Source organism: Nuphar pumila, chromosome 16 (genome assembly GCF_984573655.1).
Source record: "Nuphar pumila chromosome 16, dmNupPumi1.hap1.1, whole genome shotgun sequence".
In the NCBI taxonomy this organism is placed as follows: domain Eukaryota; kingdom Viridiplantae; phylum Streptophyta; class Magnoliopsida; order Nymphaeales; family Nymphaeaceae; genus Nuphar; species Nuphar pumila.
Genome location: NC_143264.1, coordinates 27288854 through 27307889, shown reverse-complemented (window position 1 = coordinate 27307889; position 19036 = coordinate 27288854). Strand labels below are relative to the sequence as shown.

The window sequence follows — 19036 nt, the reverse complement described above, 5'->3', positions numbered from 1 at the left end:
ATCCATATGTGTCGTGGTTGTGGCTCACTTTTACACCATAGATACGCTTGGACATGCATGGTTGGAAGCAAAGATATTATGAGCATAAATTCAATGCAAAGGGGTCTAATGAAGCGGAGAAGACACGAAAAGAGCTTGTGGGTATTTAGTGAACTGTGTCTAGCTACTGTATCTGAAGTTTACAGTATTGTTTCAGTCAAACTGTTTTTTGTTGCTGTAATTTGTTCTTGTCCTGGTTTCCTGATGGCACTATTGATTTAAATTTGTGGGCCACATAATGGTTGAATATTGGGGTTAAGCATTAAAGAGTATAGTTATTAAAGTATTGCCTTGAGTGTTGCAAGATATTTAACGTTGGCATATTACATCCAAAACCCTTAACTTTCCTTTTGCGGGACTTGGTTTGAGTCTTTGATAAACTTGGTTTTGTCCTCTGCCCAAGTTACCCACACCATTGGAGTAAGAAAAGGGAATTCTGATCATGTTTGAAGTCTTCCATGAGAAAAGGAACAATAAGCATGGATTAGTCATCAACAGGAAAAGCGAAAATATTGTCTTTTTCTTTTATAAAGTAGATGATGCCCTTCATCGTGAATAAAATGTGATGTATCATATTTTTGTTTGAATGAAATATCCAATGTCATCATAGTTTGGTTGGTGGATGGATTTTCTATTTGACAAGACTGAGCATTTGAGATGCAAATGCAGTTTCATTTTAGTGTGTAGGACATTTTTTGAGATGATAATTGAGCAGCCGAGTTTGGTTAGTACATGAATTGAACTTTTAATGTCTGAGTTAGTCTTTAGTTGTTGAAGTTCACCCAGTGATGATGATCTTTCAAAGGTTCTTGGCATACCTCTGTTACGTGATACATGTGATCAGTTCTGTATATAACTCCCCTTTTACTGCTCTTTGTGAGTTGCCACACTCTCATTCTCATTGTGACAGCAGCTCGTATCAATGTGAACACATTCTGCTCCCATTCTACCATAGACAGAGCATCGTTTTCCAGCATTAACTTCATCTGAATATACTCTACCCTTAACACAACACCATCATCTATTTTACTTGGATCAAATGCCTCACCAGTTCACCATTTGTTCCAGGTAAGTGTTCATACCTCAGATTTTATTTTCTACAGAACTCAGTAACACTATATATGTTCCCTTCTGTTGTCGTAAATGTAGCTTCTCCTGATCCACAACCGTAGAGTTCTCTAACTTGATATTGAGATATTGGTCCACGGAGTGCAGGGTCACTCTGATGGCAAGGTCATTCTTCAGCTCCACCGTCACCTCTTTGTCCACCAACTCCTTGAACTATGAGAAGAACAACAGCAACATATACCCGATCAAACCCAGAAAACACAAGAAAATCGAGAAATCAAAGATGGGTACCATAGTTTCCTCGGTGGAGAACAAAACCCAGAAAGGAAATTTCTTGGCTTGAAACGATTAGATTTATATGAGTTCTTCGATCGCTCTGCTCATCCTTTCTGCCAAAGGGAGCGGCCAGCTTGGGTTTGGCCCGACAGCGCGAAGGATGCCAAAGAGAGGAGTGGCAGGCTTGGGTGGCCAATTCAAGGACGGGAGAAAGAAAGAGTCCCTTTTGCCCCTTTTTTAAAATATACTTTTTTCTGGTGCACTCCAGTAATGTGCCAGTGAAAAGTAGTTTTGGCGCCAAAAAAGTCCTTTTTTACTGGCACACTTTTGTGTTGTGCAGAAAAAAGTTTTTTCATTGGCACAACTTTGCAATGTGCCAAAAAAAAAACTAATTATATTGGAGCAATAGATGTAGCGCATCACATTTTCACATGTGCTAGGCAAAATAGCGCCAGTGAAAATTATCTTTTATTGGCGTGTCAACTGTGATGTGCCAATAAAAATATTTTTTTGTAGTGTTTGAAAGACAAAATATTATAGAGGGTTCTCAATCTCACACAAAGAAAGGCTAAAGAGAGATGATCACTAAAAAAATATCAATGTATTGAATAATACTCTCCACTCATCCTCAAAATACATATCTTACACATATATATAGAGTTGGAGGTCTTTCTGCACACCTCTCAAATGATAACTTTTGATCTCCATTTCATGACCCTCATATCTAAGTACAAATTTTTATCTTAATAACTTACTTAATGACTACTAATAACTACTAATGAAATGCACTACTATGACCACTACTTGCATGCTTTTTTTGGATTTATAACCCGAAGAAACCGCACTAAGCACGAAAACCTGGTCACGTTGGCTCAACCTGCCATATCTATGATCGTCATGTTGACATCGTAAAACTCCGAGGCTAGGACCCTTGCCCCCGGGGCCTATGCTACTCATGGCTTACGCAGAGGGGCGATGCCCATGGGAATCAAACATTGATTGCCCATCTAGCAACCAAGGCCCCACCCCACTAATGAAAAATGTTAAATTAATAGGTGAGAACTCATAATTCTCGTACAAAATTATACATTATATAATAGTAAAAAATAAAGCATAAATCAATCAAACATCAAGTTTATAAAACATTCATGCATACATAACAATTCAAATAAGCTTGTAACATCAACCAATTTAAACGCACTTGCAATATCACATGATCTAGGAATCAATAAGTATATCATATTAAACCTCTCTCTCTCTTAGCTCTCTCTCCCAAACTCTTGGGAGAGGGAGGAGGCTTCCCCCTTCCTCTATTTAGGGGATTTTTTTTATAAAGATATTAAACCTTTAGAAACACAACAGAAGTCTTCTCGAATATTTTGAAAACAATCCTCAATTTTGAGTGTATCATAGATATAGAATCAAATCATTTAAAATATTTGATATATACATTTAAAACCATTTTATTTATTTCATAAATGAAAATCAGAGTTACAAAAACAACCAAAATTACACAGACGAAGTCCAATCTAGTTCATCCCAAAAATTAAAGTCTTCATATTGCGATAATCCTCTGCCTACGCACTTGGATCTGAAAAATGTAAAGAAACCGGGGGTGAGATACATCATGTCTCATAATTTTGTAGACCCTTACTAGGCCTTTACAATATCAAACACATTATTATAAAATCATAATAAGTTACGTATTTACTTACGTAACTATGAACACAGTAGCATCTTCTTATATGTATGCCTCAACACACGTCACATATACTTATATATGTGATCTACACAAACTCTACGCATATTTTATGCATAGATCAAACACACAACAAACAAATACTTCAACACGTGCATATCAAACATGCGTATGAGTAACTTGCACTTATTCTTAGGCACAATCAATCAATGATACAATTATGCAATATATTTCATTCAAACATGCATTCATACAATTACTGAATTAAAGCATGCAACCATAATAATGTTTTATGCATAAATAGAATTCAAACATGCAATCATAATTTGCCTTATGCATGGCCATATTTCATTTACCTTTTAATTACATTGCCTTTGCTTTACATGTTATGCTTGCAAACAATTAACATTAAATTTCATCCTATTAGCCCAAGGCACCACTCTTGGCAAGTTATGGACACTCAAAGCCTCACAAGGGGTGTTCATTCAAATAATTTCTATTTTTCATATTTTAACCTGAGGGAGTACAAGAGGCTGACACCAGAGTATGGGACACGTTATCACATCATCCCTTAAACTGAAAAATCATACCATACTACTATAAGTATATAGTTGTAGTCAGAGCGAAAGGTCCCCTTAGACCGCCATGATAGGGGAAGGGTTCACATTTGACCCTCATTGTGGGAACGACTACTGGCTATGTTTGCAATTTTCATGGGGTTGATGCAGCGCAAGTTCACATTTGACCTATTTGCTACGCCCCAAAAATGTAACCTAAAAATAAGGCCAAATTTTTTTAACCATTTATAATGAAAGGTCTTTATTTCTAAATCAAATCACAGCGGAATTTAAAGACAAGGTTTTGGATAGAAACTTTGGGCGAGTTACAGGTAAGTTGAACTGGCTCGTGACTGACACTGATTTCTATACTGGATATTGGGCCCATGTCTATAATAACTACAGATCTATTATTACAAATCTGAATCAGAGTTATCCAAACATTCATAAATTGAATTAACAAGTCATTAACAATGAACCGAATAATTAATTGTATCAATGTTTCAAATACCCAAGATAACAAAATGATAACCTCCAGAACTAAGGACAGGACAGTGGCCCACAACATCTCGCCATTCGCCAGTACGCTATGTTGCATTTGTGTAAAAATATTGGGTTCAGACTCATTCCAAGCCTAAGTAGGGTAAGGCTAACAAAGAATGCATATACAATCTAAAATACAAGATACATGCATGTGTTAATATTATACTTAAACAATCAACATGCTATCAACAAGCAGTTAATTAAGTCATTCATAATTAATATTACATTAGAAAAAACCAAAATAATCTATATGTAATTCGGTGTAGCAATTACAATCTACATGTAACACAAAGTAGCAATTATAATCTAACATGCAAGTCCATAGCATACACTAATTCGCACATGAAAACAACTCAAAACATGAACAAGACCCTTAACTTGTCTCTCATATTAGGGCATGTATTCACATATGTTCAACAACCAAACTGTGCAAGTTTAAGGCTTTTGTTTCTCTTTCAATTAACCAACCTGTCAGGTACTGCAGGCCTTAGCAACATAGAAGATTACATAGGGGTTTATTATGCTATGTATTTTAATACCCCACACTACTTACTGTTACACGATCCACCGTAGATGGCCTATGGCCGAAAAAATATTCTCACTTGGTGCGATTAAATAACTGAGTTATACAACCTATGACCACTGCAGTGTCCTAGAACATACCACCATGGATTCATTTAAGGTAGTTTTGGTCCCCTAACTCTAAGAACTGGGGACAATGAGACACCCACGACTCTCAAAGTTACAACTATGTCCTACGGAGTTTGTACCCCTTACCCTTTCCAGGTAAGACATGTTAGAATGGGTTACGGGAGTTATTAAAATTTCAGTGTATTTAAATACAAGTGTCTTATCACCTGGCATCAAAAGAGAGAGTGTATTAGCCCAAGTACCATTGTATGGTACTATACCGCTGGTATAAGCCAAACTACCTATTGTTTGAAAGATTTACACAAACTCATAAACAATAACGCATTTTTGGTGCCCCGATACTTTTAAACCAGATGTCCACTGTACTTTCTTTGAGGTAAACCTCTCTTGAGGTCATTATTCGTGTTATGTGCATGTATATAGCACCCATTGACCGTAGCAAGAGCATTCACATGTGTGTGCATCTTTCATACGTCTTATAGCACAAAACATGATACACAACACCAATTATAATTTGTGTTTGTTGGCACTACATGGGTTCCGCCAATACATGTGAATGCATTTCTCCTATGTCTTACATCACCATCATAGCAAGTATTCAATTCATGATGTATTCATTCATTCATACTATATGCAATTTCATCATGCAAGTCAAAATGCAACATATTCATTCACATGCATTCATGCTATGTTACAAGAAAGCGTGCAATGCTTGTACTTTAGCAATCTAACATGCTAGCAAATTATGTATAGTTTCAAGGCCTATATTAGGCTCGCACACTATACTAAAATATGTCAATAACAGGTCTGGTCCAAGTCTAGAACTGTTTCATGACCTTGGGTCCCACTTTTAGTACCTAAACACACAAGTGTTCCTACTTTTGGAACCGCATGGACAAATTTTTCCTATCTTGTAAAACCTGCAATAAATTAGATTTAACGAATTTGTATATATAAAAAATCAAGATATGGCCCTGTGTGTTAGCTAAACACAAAATCAAACCACAAACCAAGATCATTAAAAATGGATTTCCAGTAAATTGAACACTAAAACCTATTTTTTTATCAACAGGCAGGTTCTGTCCAGTCGGTTCGTCCATTGGATAGTCTATTAGGGTAGCATAAATATGAAACAAAAATTCAAGAATTATTTTTAACATAGTTTAATATATCTAGAGTAAGCATGTCAAAAATTGAAACCAAATTCATTGTCAATATTTAATTAAATATTATGTACCATAACCAATTTTTGTCCCTAGACAACTCGGGGTTTAGGACAAAACTATTTTTAAGGCATGTTGCCTGATTTTTAATTCACAAAATATATTGAAACAGTGTACATGCTTTTTATTTCGTATTCTTTATCATGTTAGCTTTCATCCACATTAAAAATGAAGCAAAACAACATTGTTTTCATGGGATTATGAATTTTCAAATACAAGTCTTGGACATAATCACTATTTCATCTTGCAGAGGGCATAATGCTCTCATTCGATCTCGAATTGATGCAAGGTTCGGTTCAATCTTAGAGAGTAGACGATTCTTCCCAAATTTCATATTTATCTAATGGTTAGATTTGGTTAATTCTATTTTACAAAATCGTGGGTCAGATTCAAGAGTACTCTATCATTTAACAAAATCCAACATTATGTAAAATTGTCTATGAAAAGACAATACGCATACGAGCACAAATAATATAGAAAAGATGTGCACGAAGGCACTCTCACAACACTTGAACAAAGTAAGCAAAAGCGTAAAAATAATAAACATGCACAATGGCATGTATTTTATAGAAATAACCAAATGCTTGAGACTCTCAAGCTTAGGGAAAACAAGGAGGGAACGCCCCTATTTATACAAGAAAGAGGAGGTGCAAGGGGGCTCCCAAAAGGAGTCGTTGGGGAGCCCCCAACGGTCACATTTGTGACCGTTGGGGGACCCCCAATGCACCTTTTATGAAAATGTAAAAAATAAAAAGAATAAAAATACAAAAAAGAAAAGAAAGAAAAGTACAACATATTCCAAATGGAATATGCGCAAGAAGGGAAATTACAATTATACCCTTATCGGGTAAACATAAAAATAAAATAAAAAATATATATATTTATATATATATATATTGTTTTGGGATGAAGGCATAGTTGTTGTTGTTGTTGTTGTATATATATTTATATATATAGAGATACATATACATATATATTATATGTATATGTTTCTCTATGTATATAAGTATATATATTTATATTTACATCAACAATTTTGGGAGATACATTTTAACACCCCCCCTCAAACTTACGGTGTGATAACCGCAAGTTTGCCAAGGAGGAAATGAAATCTGGGCGAACATAGAGCTTTGGTAAAGAAGTCAGCAAGCTGATACTCAGACGTTATGTATGGTAGATCAATGACCTTCTTCAAGTATTCTTCTCTGACATAATGGCAGTCCATCTCTATATGCTTTGTTCGCTCGTGAAAGGTGTGATTCTTGGCAATATAAATTGCACTTTTATTGTCACAGCACAGCTTTGTTGGTTCTCTGATAAACACTCTCATATCTTCCAAAAGACTTCGAATCCATACAATTTCCATGGTGGTAGATGCCATGACTCTATATTCGGCTTCAGTGGATGACAGGGAGACCTTCTGTTGCTTTTTACATCGCCATGAGATCAATGACTCACCTAAGAAAACACAGAAACCAGTGGTGGAGTGACGGTTACTAGGGTCACCTCCCCAATCTGAGTCAGTATAAGCAAGCAATTTCAATTCAGAAGAAGAGGATAGGAATACTCCCTTATTCACCATTCCCTTCAAATATTTGATGATGCGAAGCACAGCACTCATATGAACGGTTGTAGGAGCATGTTGAAACTGACTGGCGATGTGTATAGCATGTGACAAATCGGGTCGAGTAATGCTAAGATACATTAAAAAACCTACCAACTGCCTGTAAGGAGTAGGATCGGTTAGAGGAACACCGTCGTCAATCTTCATTTTTGCTCCCATAACTTCAGGAGTTTCGCATGCTTTGTCATCAGAAATACCTGACCTGTCAATAATCTCGCAGACAAGTTTAGACTGAGATAGAAAATAATCACGTTGAGAATAGGCAACCTCAATTCCAAGAAAATATGTCAGAAAACCTAAGTCTGACACCTCAAATTTTGAAGTCAAGATGGACTTAATACCCTTCACTCCTTGAACATCATCACCTGTAATTAACATGTCATCAACGTAGAGCAACAAAATTACAATCCTTGCATTAGATTTTCTAGTAAACAAAGCAGTGTCAGTATAACATGAGAAAAAACCATTTTCTAACATTACACTGGTAAATCTATCATACCAGGCTTTGGGGGCATGCTTTAAACCATAAAGAGCCTTTCGAAGACGAAGAACTTTATCTTTAAAAATTATCATGCCTGGTGGTGCATCCATATATACTTCTTCGTTAAGATCACCATTTAAGAAGGCATTTTTAACATCCATTTGAAAAATGTTCCAATTTTTAATAGATGCAATAGTAATAAGACACCTAACTGTAACCATTCGAGCTACAGGGGCAAAGGTTTCTTCGTAATCAATTTCATACTCTTGCCCATACCCTTTTGCAACTAAGCGAGCTTTATACCTTTCTAGAGAACCATCGCTCTTAGTTTTAACTTTAAAGACCCATCGACAGCCTATAGTTTTCTTTCCTATAGGTAGAGTTTGGAAATCTCAAGTTTCTGCCCTTTTAAGAGCATTAAGTTCACTTTGCATGGCTTCTTGCCATTCTATACATTTTTTAGCTTCTTCAAACTTTCTTGGTTCAAAATAATAGTGAATGGCACTAAGACAAGCCTTATATCGGGGTGAAAAAGAGTCAAAAGATACAAAACGAGTTGGAGGTCTTCTATTCCTTTCAGATCTTCTATAGTCAAGAATAGGAGAAAGCTCACTATATTGATCAATAGCACTTCTAAAGGTGTCTTGGTTTCTACGAGAGTAGGTTATAGGCTCACTTGGAACTCTATTTTCTTGTTCATTGAGTGAGTTATGTTCACCAATATCTGCATCATTTTCCTCATCATGGTTTAATGATACCTCATCATCACTAGGTATATCATCATTACTAGACAATAAGTCAAATAAGGAGTAATCAAAATTTTCTTGTTGAAAAATATTTTTTTTCAAAACCACTCTCATTTTCTAAAAAAGTTACATTTCTAGAGACATATAGCTTATCATCTCTAAGGTCATAACAACGAAAACCTTTTTGAGTTTCGGAATAACCAAGAAAGGTACAAGGAATAGCCTTGAGAGAGAGCTTGTCATTCTTATCCGTAAGTATGAAACACTTACATCCAAAGACTCTTAACCTATTATAATCAGGTTCAAGCTTATGTAATACCTCAAAGGAAGATATTTTTCCTAATATCCTAGATGGTAAGCGATTTATCAAATAAACAGAAGCAAGAGCTGCTTCAGCCCAAAAGTTTTTAGAAATATTTTGAGATATAAGAAGGGTCCTAGTGGTCTCAATAATGTGCCTATGTTTTCTTTCAGCCAACCCATTCTGTTGAGGTGTTTTAGGACAAGACCTTTGGTGAATAATTTTGTGATCCTCAAGATATACCTTAAATTGATTGGAGAGATATTCTCCTCCAGAGTCACTTCTAAAAATCTTTATGTTGTTGTTGAATTGATTCTTAATCATTGAATGAAAATTTTTAAAACATGAAAACACATGTTTAAACTTAAGAAAATATATCCACGAATATCTAGAAAAATCATCCACAAATATTACGTAATAAGAAAAACCTCCTTTTGAAACAACAGGTGCAGGTCCCCAAACATTCGAATGAACAATTTCGAAAGTTTTAGAAGAGAACATAGTTCTTTGCTCAAAAGGTAAACTTCACATTTTTTCGAGAATGCAGTCATTACAAGAAAAAGAGCTTTTACATAGGTCTTTTACAAAATGTAAATATGATAACTTGGTGATATTAGGATGACCAAGTCTTTTGTGCCACACATTTATATCTTTATGTCGGGCAACATTACACAAAACTTTAGGAACTTGAAGAGATTCCATATAGTATAAATCTCCTCTTCTAAAGTCTTCCCCAATCAATTTCCCGGACTGACGATCCTGTATTAAGCATTTATCACAAGAGAATTTAATATCACAGCCATGGTCCGTGAGTTGAGAAACAGAGAGGAGATTTAAGTTAAGTTTAGGTATAAATCTGATTTTTGGAATAGAAAATTCTTGAGTTTCAAAATTACCTATTCCTTTAATTTCAAGAGAGGTTCCATCAGCAGTGGAGACATAAGATGGGAAACCATTTTTCGAATAATCGGAAAGTGAAAAAATGTTTGGGGACATATGAAAGGATGCACCGGAGTCCAAAAGCCAAGAGATTTTACCTGGAGAGGAAGAAGTGGATACGGCCGCACCGGAGGTAGATCCCTTGAGGAGAGGTTGAAGAGCTTCCACTATTTGATTTATAGAAAGGGTCCCACTTGAAGATGCCTCATTCTTCTGCGGTACACCAGTGGTAGCCATGGCTAGAAGTTTCTTCCATTTGGGACATACGGGTTTGATATGCTTCTTTACAAAAATGACAAATAGTTTTGCTATAGTCCCTTCTTCCTCTTTGACCACCATTTTCACCTTGATTTTGAAATTTAAAGTGAGGGGGACGATAGGTTCTTACATTGTTTCCGGGTCTGGATACAACATTGACCTCACTATTTTCTTCAATATTACAAGGGACCGCAAGAACATTTGGTCCTTGTTTACATAAATTCATCTGAGTCTCTTCACCACTTAATTTGGTGAGAACATCTTCAAGAGAAGGGGGAGAAAAAGAGGAGAGAAGAGATGACCTTATTTGCTCAAATTCGGGTCTTAGCCCATTCAAAAAGTTGAAGAACCGATCTTCTTCAAGTTGCTTGTGACGGAGCTCAATTGCCTCTCCACTCCATTTTGGTTCAAGCATTGCAAACTCATCCCAAATAGAGGAAAGATCGGCAAAGTATTCCCTAATCGTCATTTCGCCTTGAGTAAGGGAGATAGCCTTCTTTTGAAGGTAATACTTATGAGAGAGATCCCTTGAATTGTACATTTTTTTAAGATAATGTCAAGCTTCTGATGCCTTTTTGAATTTAATAATGTTGGCATTAATCTTGGTTTCCACGGATGAGAAAAACCATAAAAGAATCTTGAAATTCTTCATTTCCCATTCATCGTGTTTCTTGGAGTATTCTTCAAGGGCTTTGGTTCTTTCTTCTCCCTCAAGAATCTTGATTTCGCTTCCATTTACTACGATAATCTTGGGTTCCGGTTCCAGAATTGTGCCAAGTACATATCCCCATAGGCCCTTCCCTTTTATATGAGCCTCCATATTTCCGGCCCAAACATGATAGTTGGACCCATTTAATTTGAAACCAAGAGCAAAATGAGACTCTTTTTCGCCCATTAGAGAGTAAAGAGGTAAAGGAAAAAGCGTACCAACACAATATTTCCAACACCAACTTTGCACAAGATTCTTCTAAAATATTTGAGAAGAAAGATCCACCACTTCAAACTTCAAAGATCGGAAGGCGCATTTTTCAAGGCACTCAAAAAATGGAGAATCCCACGATCTTCAATAATCAACCTTGCTCTGATACCATGTAAAATTGTCTATGAAAAGACAATACGCATACGAGCACAAATAATATAGAAAAGATGTGCACGAAGGCACTCTAACAACACTTGAACAAAGTACGCAAAAGCGTAAAAATAATAAACATGCACAATGGCAAGTATTTTATAGAAATAACCAAATGCTTGAGACTCTCAAGCTTAGGGAAAACAAGGGGGAACACCCCTATTTATACAAGAAAGAGGAGGTGCAAGGGGGCTCCCAAAGGAGTCGTTGGGGAGCCCCCAACGGTCACATTTGCGACCGTTGGGGGCCCCCAACGACTCTATTGGGGGACCCCCAATGCACCTTTTATGAAAATGTAAAAAATAAAAAAAAATAAAAATACAAAAAATAAAAAGAAAGAAAAGTACAACATATTCCAAATGGAATATGCGCAAGAAGGGAAATTACAATTATACCCTTATCGGGTAAACATAAAAATAAAATAAAAATATATATATAAATATATATATTTATATATAGAGATACATATACATATAATATTTATATGTATATGTATCTCTATATATATAAGTATATATATTTATATTTACATCAACGATTTTGGGAGATACATTTTAACACATTCAACATGCTAAAAATGACTTTGAATCATAAAATCAATATTAGATCATACATAATAACATCCTAACATGATTCTAACACAAATCCAAACATTATTTCATAAAATCATTCATAACATACATTGAAAATCATACGAAACATGGATCTTTCAAAAATTTGATTTCACAAAACCAATTACGTGATTTGAAACCATGAAAATATATTAAAAAACATCCAATCTCAGATCTAACTCAGATCTGGACCATTCAACATTCGTAGGATGCGTAGGGAGTAGATTCTTCAACATGGATCATGTAGGCTAGGTTATACATGGGTCCAGTGTTAGAAAAACTCTACCTCAGTGTATATAGGGACTAGGAACTCTTCTTCTTTTATGTCTGAATCTTTCTTGCAATGCAACAAATACCAATACGATCCATCAAAATCTCGAAGAACCTCAATGGAGGTCCACCTAAGGGGTGGCATGGAGGAGAGAGAATAGAGAGGGAGAGAGAGAGAGCAAATCGTGTAAAGAGATGTGGTGCTCACCCTATAACCTCCCCTTTTAAAGTATCATCCTCGAACTCTACTCAATCTCGACCTTACGTTTAAAACTTGATCACTTCTCTAGTTGACACATGTCATAATCCTTCTTAATTATTTAATTAATTAAAATAATGAAGTGATTTAATATGAGAGGGGTGCCACATGTCGTCCCCACACTGAACCCTACTCTCCATGGGATTTGTTTACTTGTTTGATTTATTTTTTCCCCACTTACCTAGTGTAGTTACTATTTACTAGGTTTTTACTAAATTTTAGGAAGGAAAATGCAACTTGGCATCGTCATATGAGTTCCATGGTTGGAAAGTGGGCTCTACCTCTCCCCTAAAATTGTGGAGGGGGTTAGAGTCCAGCAACCTCCTTTTTATCTTAGATGGTTTGAATTCTTTTTCCTCCCTAAAATCATGTGGGATAGATGTATCTCATCCAACCACTTCCAAAAGTTATCTTAGCCTATATTTACTATGATAGTTACTTGGTTTCATTTTTACCAAGTGTTCAATCTACCAAATAAAACCCTATTTACTATTTAGTAACTTAGTGGAAGAGAGGGAGATAGAGTAGATGATGCCCTACCCTGGTAAATATTATTATTATTATATATTTATTTGAATTTCATTTACCTACCTAGTAAAAGAGAGAGTTACCAAACTCTAGTAACTTCTCTATTTTACTTAACCTCCTAAATATCTTTATTTAGATAATTATTTCTAATTTCAAAAGCCATGGATCCCACCTAAAAAAATCTCTATGCATTATGGACTCGTCACTTGGTGCAGAGAGAGTGTAAAAGACCACTATACCCTTGGCCATCTCCACAATCTCAGTAGACACGTGGCGGTGCCCAATTGGGCTGGGCATGATCCTTTGGGCCCCACTTGCCAATCATGAATCTCACCAGGACTCTTGGTTGGGTCTTGAATATGATCCAGTCCATTTTGACATTTGTTTCTCGATCCAATCCAATAGGAAAACCCATAATAGAGACTGGTTCATTTTGAAAAATGCAGTTTTTAATGCATCCCAAATCCAAAATTACTAACTTGGATCTCCTACTAAATCCACGATTTGAATCTAACTAAGGGTCAAATTCACTTAAACCTCTTGAATTTCACTTGATTTTAACTTGAATTTTGCTTTCACTTTACATTTAACTTAGGCACTAATTCGACTTTAATTTGCACTTTAAATTAACCAAAATTGCTGAATTAAATTTCACATTAAATTAGGATCAATCAAGAACCAATTTTCAAGTCATAATTGCATAAATTTTCATATTTAATTAATTTATAAATCATCAAAAGACTTTAGGTATTACATGCTCGACCTCAATAGTACGAGCTAATGTCACCCCATCTTTCCGGCATGATTAAAAAGTATAACTTTTCTTATCTTTCGAGAAGATTTGCTCAATACATGACATTTAACAAGTAAACGCACATGCTAGGCATAACAAAATCGACAATTGCACTTGAGTTGATAACCATAATTATCATGTTATTCAATCATGCATTTTATGCATATCACATTGTCAAAATTATAATTAAAACATGAATAACATAATTTTAACAATGAATGAACTCATTGGGTCAATACCCATCAAATCATTATATTTAATCATGCACATCACAATTCAGACATAACCTCTCATTCGTAACAATCATTTGGATCAATACCCATCACTTTTGCATTTGAAAGTGTACATTGCCCAATATAACATGAATCGTGGGATCTTTGCATTCAAAACAATCATTTGGGTTAATACCCAATACAATCATATTTTGCAAACATGCAACACATATATGATACACCATTCTCCATATTCGCAAATGTGTATCACAAATCAAAGTTTTACACTTGGAATCCATCACAAGGGTCAATACCCATTATGTGCATGAAATTCTAACACACATTGCATACATCACATTGCATTTGTCATTCTGACAAATATCAAAATGTGGATGGTGAATCTTTGCCTTTGAAGAAATTATTTGGGGTCAAAACCCCTCAATTTCACAATAAGAAATCACATAGAATTTGTAAATATAACATTCACCCATTTCTGCACAACCTGTTCTAAGCATATACCTTCTAATGTATGTAATTTGTTCTAAGCAGTTAATTTTTAATGCATGCATCCATACATTCTGTCCCATTTCATACAACATCCCATAAATCACATGCAATTATTTAATTTCATTCCACCCATCTCAGCACAATCAATCTTATGCAGTTACCTTCTAATGCATGCAAACACTTATATACAATTAAAATTTATAATGTATGCACTATATATTTTGTCCTCAAACCCAACAAATCATTCATGTATTAAAATATACACATGTATGCTAATAGCATACGTATGTCGCACATCAAACATTCATTTAATGTATACATCATTATCTATACTCATCATATTCAGATAATCATATGTATCCACAATTGCATATACACTCATCGCATTGGACCAAACATTCATATATATGTCATAAAAGCATAGGTACCCATCACATCAAGCATTTGGATGTATGCTTTACTTGCATATGTATGCACCATAGCAAACAATCACATGTATGCCATTCTTGCATACACATACATCACAAAACAATTCACATGTTCGTAAATTATGTACGAACCATATTTATAATATAAGTATCACATTCGTACATATGCTATATAGCATACGCACGAACCACAATTAAATGCACTCACATATGTTGTTCTTGCATACACACGTACATATTAAAAATATTAAATGTGTATGCATTATTGACATATGCTCACATATATACACTTAATGTCCACCGTTACCTGCAGCCAGTTTAACAATATACTGATTTTATCTTTTATTTATAAAGTTTAACCTGTAAAATAAAGCACTTCGAACATTCTGGATTTCTTGGTTCTATAATTATATCATATCAACGTCCACCATTTCCCAACTCCAATTAGTTCAAATATTTATTCTAAATATATAGAACCCAAAAAATTATTCTCGGGTTCTGAATTCATCTACAAGAAGTTATTTATGCATGTCGTGCTTAATTAGATGAGGAGATTAAGGAGAGATGGAAAGATTATTTTGATAAGTTTTTTAATGAAAGTCATGCTCAGGATCTTGGAGACTTTTCCATTCATTTTCATGAGATGAATCGTGACTTCATGCGCAAGATTCAAAAGAAAGAAATTGCAGAGGCTTTGAAGAAAATGAAATCAAGAAGGGCAGTTGGCCCAGATGGTATACCTATCGAGGCTTGGAAATGCTTGAGAGAGAAAGGTTTAGAATGGTTGACAAATCTTTTTAACAAGATTTGGCGGACAAATAAGATGACTAATGAGTGGAGGAAGAGTACTTTGGTGCCTCTATATAAGAATAAGGGTGATATACAAGATTGCACAAATTATCGTGGTATAAAACTCATGAGTCATACTATGAAACTTTGGGAGAGAGTGATTGAGTCTAGTTTGAGGAAGGTTGTCATGATATCGGAGAATCAATTTGGTTTTATGCCTGAAAGATCTACTATGGAAGCTATACATCTTCTTAGACAACTTATTGAGAGAAATAGAGAGAGGAACAAATATTTGCATATGGTTTTTATTGATTTGGAGAAGACTTACGATAGAGTACCTAGGGACGTTCTCTGGTGGACAATGATGAAGAAAGGTGTTTCTCTCAAGTACATTAGTATAATTAAAGATATGTATGAAGGAGTAGTAACCAATGTCCGCACTTGTGAAGGGGTGACAACCAATTTTCCTATAACGGTTGGGTTACATCAAGGATCTGCTTTAAGCCCTTTCCTATTTGCTATAGTGATGGATGAGCTTACGAGATCAATTCAAGAAAATGTGCCGTGGTGTATGTTATTTGCTGATGATATTGTTTTGATTGATGAGTCTAGAGCTGGGGTTAATGCTAAGTTAGAATTATGGAGACAGACATTGGAAGCAAGAGGTTTGAAGTTGAGTAAGAGTAAGACAGAATACATGGAATGTCGATTTAGTAAGCAACGAAATAGAGATGAGAGTGTAGTGAAGCTTGGTGAGCAAGAAATACTGGTGGATGATTCTTTCAAATATTTGGGATCTATCATTCAAAAGTATGGAGAAATTGATGGAAATGTAAATCATAGGATAAAGGTTGAGTGGATGAAATGCAAGAGTGCAACTGGAGTGTTGTGCGATCGTAGAATGCCATTGCGGTTGAAAGGAAAGTTTTATAGGACGACTATTAGGCCCACTTTACTATATGGTACGAAATGTTGGGCTGCCAAGAGACATCATATTCAAAAAATGAGTGTAGCTGAGATGCGTATGCTGAGATGGATGTGTGGAAATGCAATAAAAGATAAGATTCAGAACGAAGAGATACGTAAGAAGGTAGGCGTTGCACCCATTGAAAATAAGATGAGAGAGAATCGTTTACGGTGGTTTGGACATATTCGATGAAGGCCTAATGATGCTCCAGTTAGAAGGATGGAGAAATGGGAAAATATATTAGTTAAAAGAGGTCGGGTAGGCCTAGGAAGACATGGATCGAGGTGATAGGAAAGGATATGAATGCTTTGAACCTCACCGAGGACATGGCATTGGATAGAAATGAATGGAGGAGAAGGATTCATGTGGAAGACTCAGAATGATTTTCTTTGTTGGTTCATATCGCTGACCCTAATTGTTTTGGGATGAAGGCGTAGTTGTTGCTGTTGTGCTTAATTAGAAACTTGGTGAACTTAGGGGTATTCTACCCCAAGTCCTGGTAAAGATTTTTGAATTATATTATATAGAAACACGTTTTTCATTCAGCAGGACAAACTAGGTGGCAACGACGATGGTTCAAGAGTGGCAACGACTGCCTGATGTGTCTACGAGAATGACATAAATAACAATTATTAATAAATTAATAAAGTAATAAAATTCTTCAGTTCGCAATGGCAGTAGCTGAGTGTGTGACCGAACGATCGCTGCTCCGGTGTCGGCGAGTGTGGACCACACCTTGAGGACGTTGTTGTACGATAGTAGAGACTGCGGCTGTTATGTCGCAGTTTCAGTATCGGCGATGGCTACGGCGATATATATATATAAAGGAAAAACCCCTCGCATATTGCCACCAACTGCAGACATGGTCCACGGCTTTTGGAAGGGGATAAAGATTTCATAGTTTCAGTAACACAACCCCACAATACAATTAGGCCCAAATAACTAAGAGAAACTTAGCCCTGGCTCCAAAATCTCATACCAAACTCACGCCTGTATGTCTGATGATAAAATACCAAACTTTTATCATCAGACATACAGTCCTAACTTTTCCTTCAAAGATACATGCCTAACTTTTCACAACGTGAACTTGCTGCCAAACTAGTCCTAATTATAAAAGCAATAAACAAAATTTACGTGCAAAAAATTCTCGAAAACCCCAAAAATCCTCGACTCAAGAAACAATCAGTTCACTAGCTTCAAACAACAGAGCCCAAATGTCCCAGATTCCGAAAAAGCTCATCCAAAGCACCTCCAAGGAACCCAAAAGATTGGAAACAAAACCCAACAAAACCAATTCCCAAAAAAAAAACTAAAACAGCCCACGATTGCAACTCCGAGAGCGAAAAACAGACGAATTTCTGATGCATTGTGCTCTTAGAATCAACAAAAGCTCATTGATTGCATGGACGACGACACCAAGAGAAAAAGTTAAGAAAAACCAGCAAGATCTTTATAGGGGTACCTGTCAGCGGGAGTCGGGGGAGGGGATACTTGTGGTGGCCGGCTGGAGGGCAGCGACCGACGTTGGGGTGGTCCAGCAGTGGTTGGGGCTTCCAGCAGTGGGTGGCGATCAAGCAAGGTGTGGTCAGAGGGAGGTCCGGCTGGGGTGAAGTTTGAGAGGTAGTGAGGGAGGAGAGCGATGGTCGACATAGAGGAATCGAGGGAGATGAGAAGAGAGTTCGAGAGATGAGGGAGAACGAAGAGAGAAAAGGGTGACATAAAAATATATGTAAATATATTTTATATGGAGAGAAAGCTCGAGATATGGAAAGGTCGGCTAAGGGGGTCGGTGTCAATTTTTTTTTAATTATTTATTTTCCATTTTTATGCCTCTTACATTGTTTTCCTTCATAAATATCATATTGAGTTTGGGTTATTCAGATCGAAGTCCGAACCCAAAAATGCACCCGATCCCTTTTTGCTTAAATGGAACTTCTGGAGTCTTGGCAGATCTGAATCCAGTTCAAATCATTTCACTAGATTTAGAACTGCTCCGTCTTTGCTGCAGATCAGATTTCTCGGGTTTGAATCTTTCAAAGCCTCTCATTTAACCAAGATTGATGGGTTTGAGTCTCTCCCGTATCCATCTTACGTAAATTTATTTAATTATCCTCAATTTCGCAAATAAAAATTTTCAA

At 36.0% G+C, this 19036-nt stretch overlaps 1 long non-coding RNA gene across 1 annotated transcript; it reads right to left on the bottom strand.

The window, feature by feature from the left end:
• Positions 1-1042: 1042 nt before the first annotated feature.
• On the bottom strand, positions 1043-18612 carry LOC149813129 (uncharacterized). The gene is made up of 2 exons (XR_016428273.1): positions 18361-18612; positions 1043-1320 (listed from the first exon to the last, which is right to left on the bottom strand). It is a non-coding gene; the product is annotated as an uncharacterized LOC149813129 (long non-coding RNA).
• Positions 18613-19036: the final 424 nt, after the last annotated feature.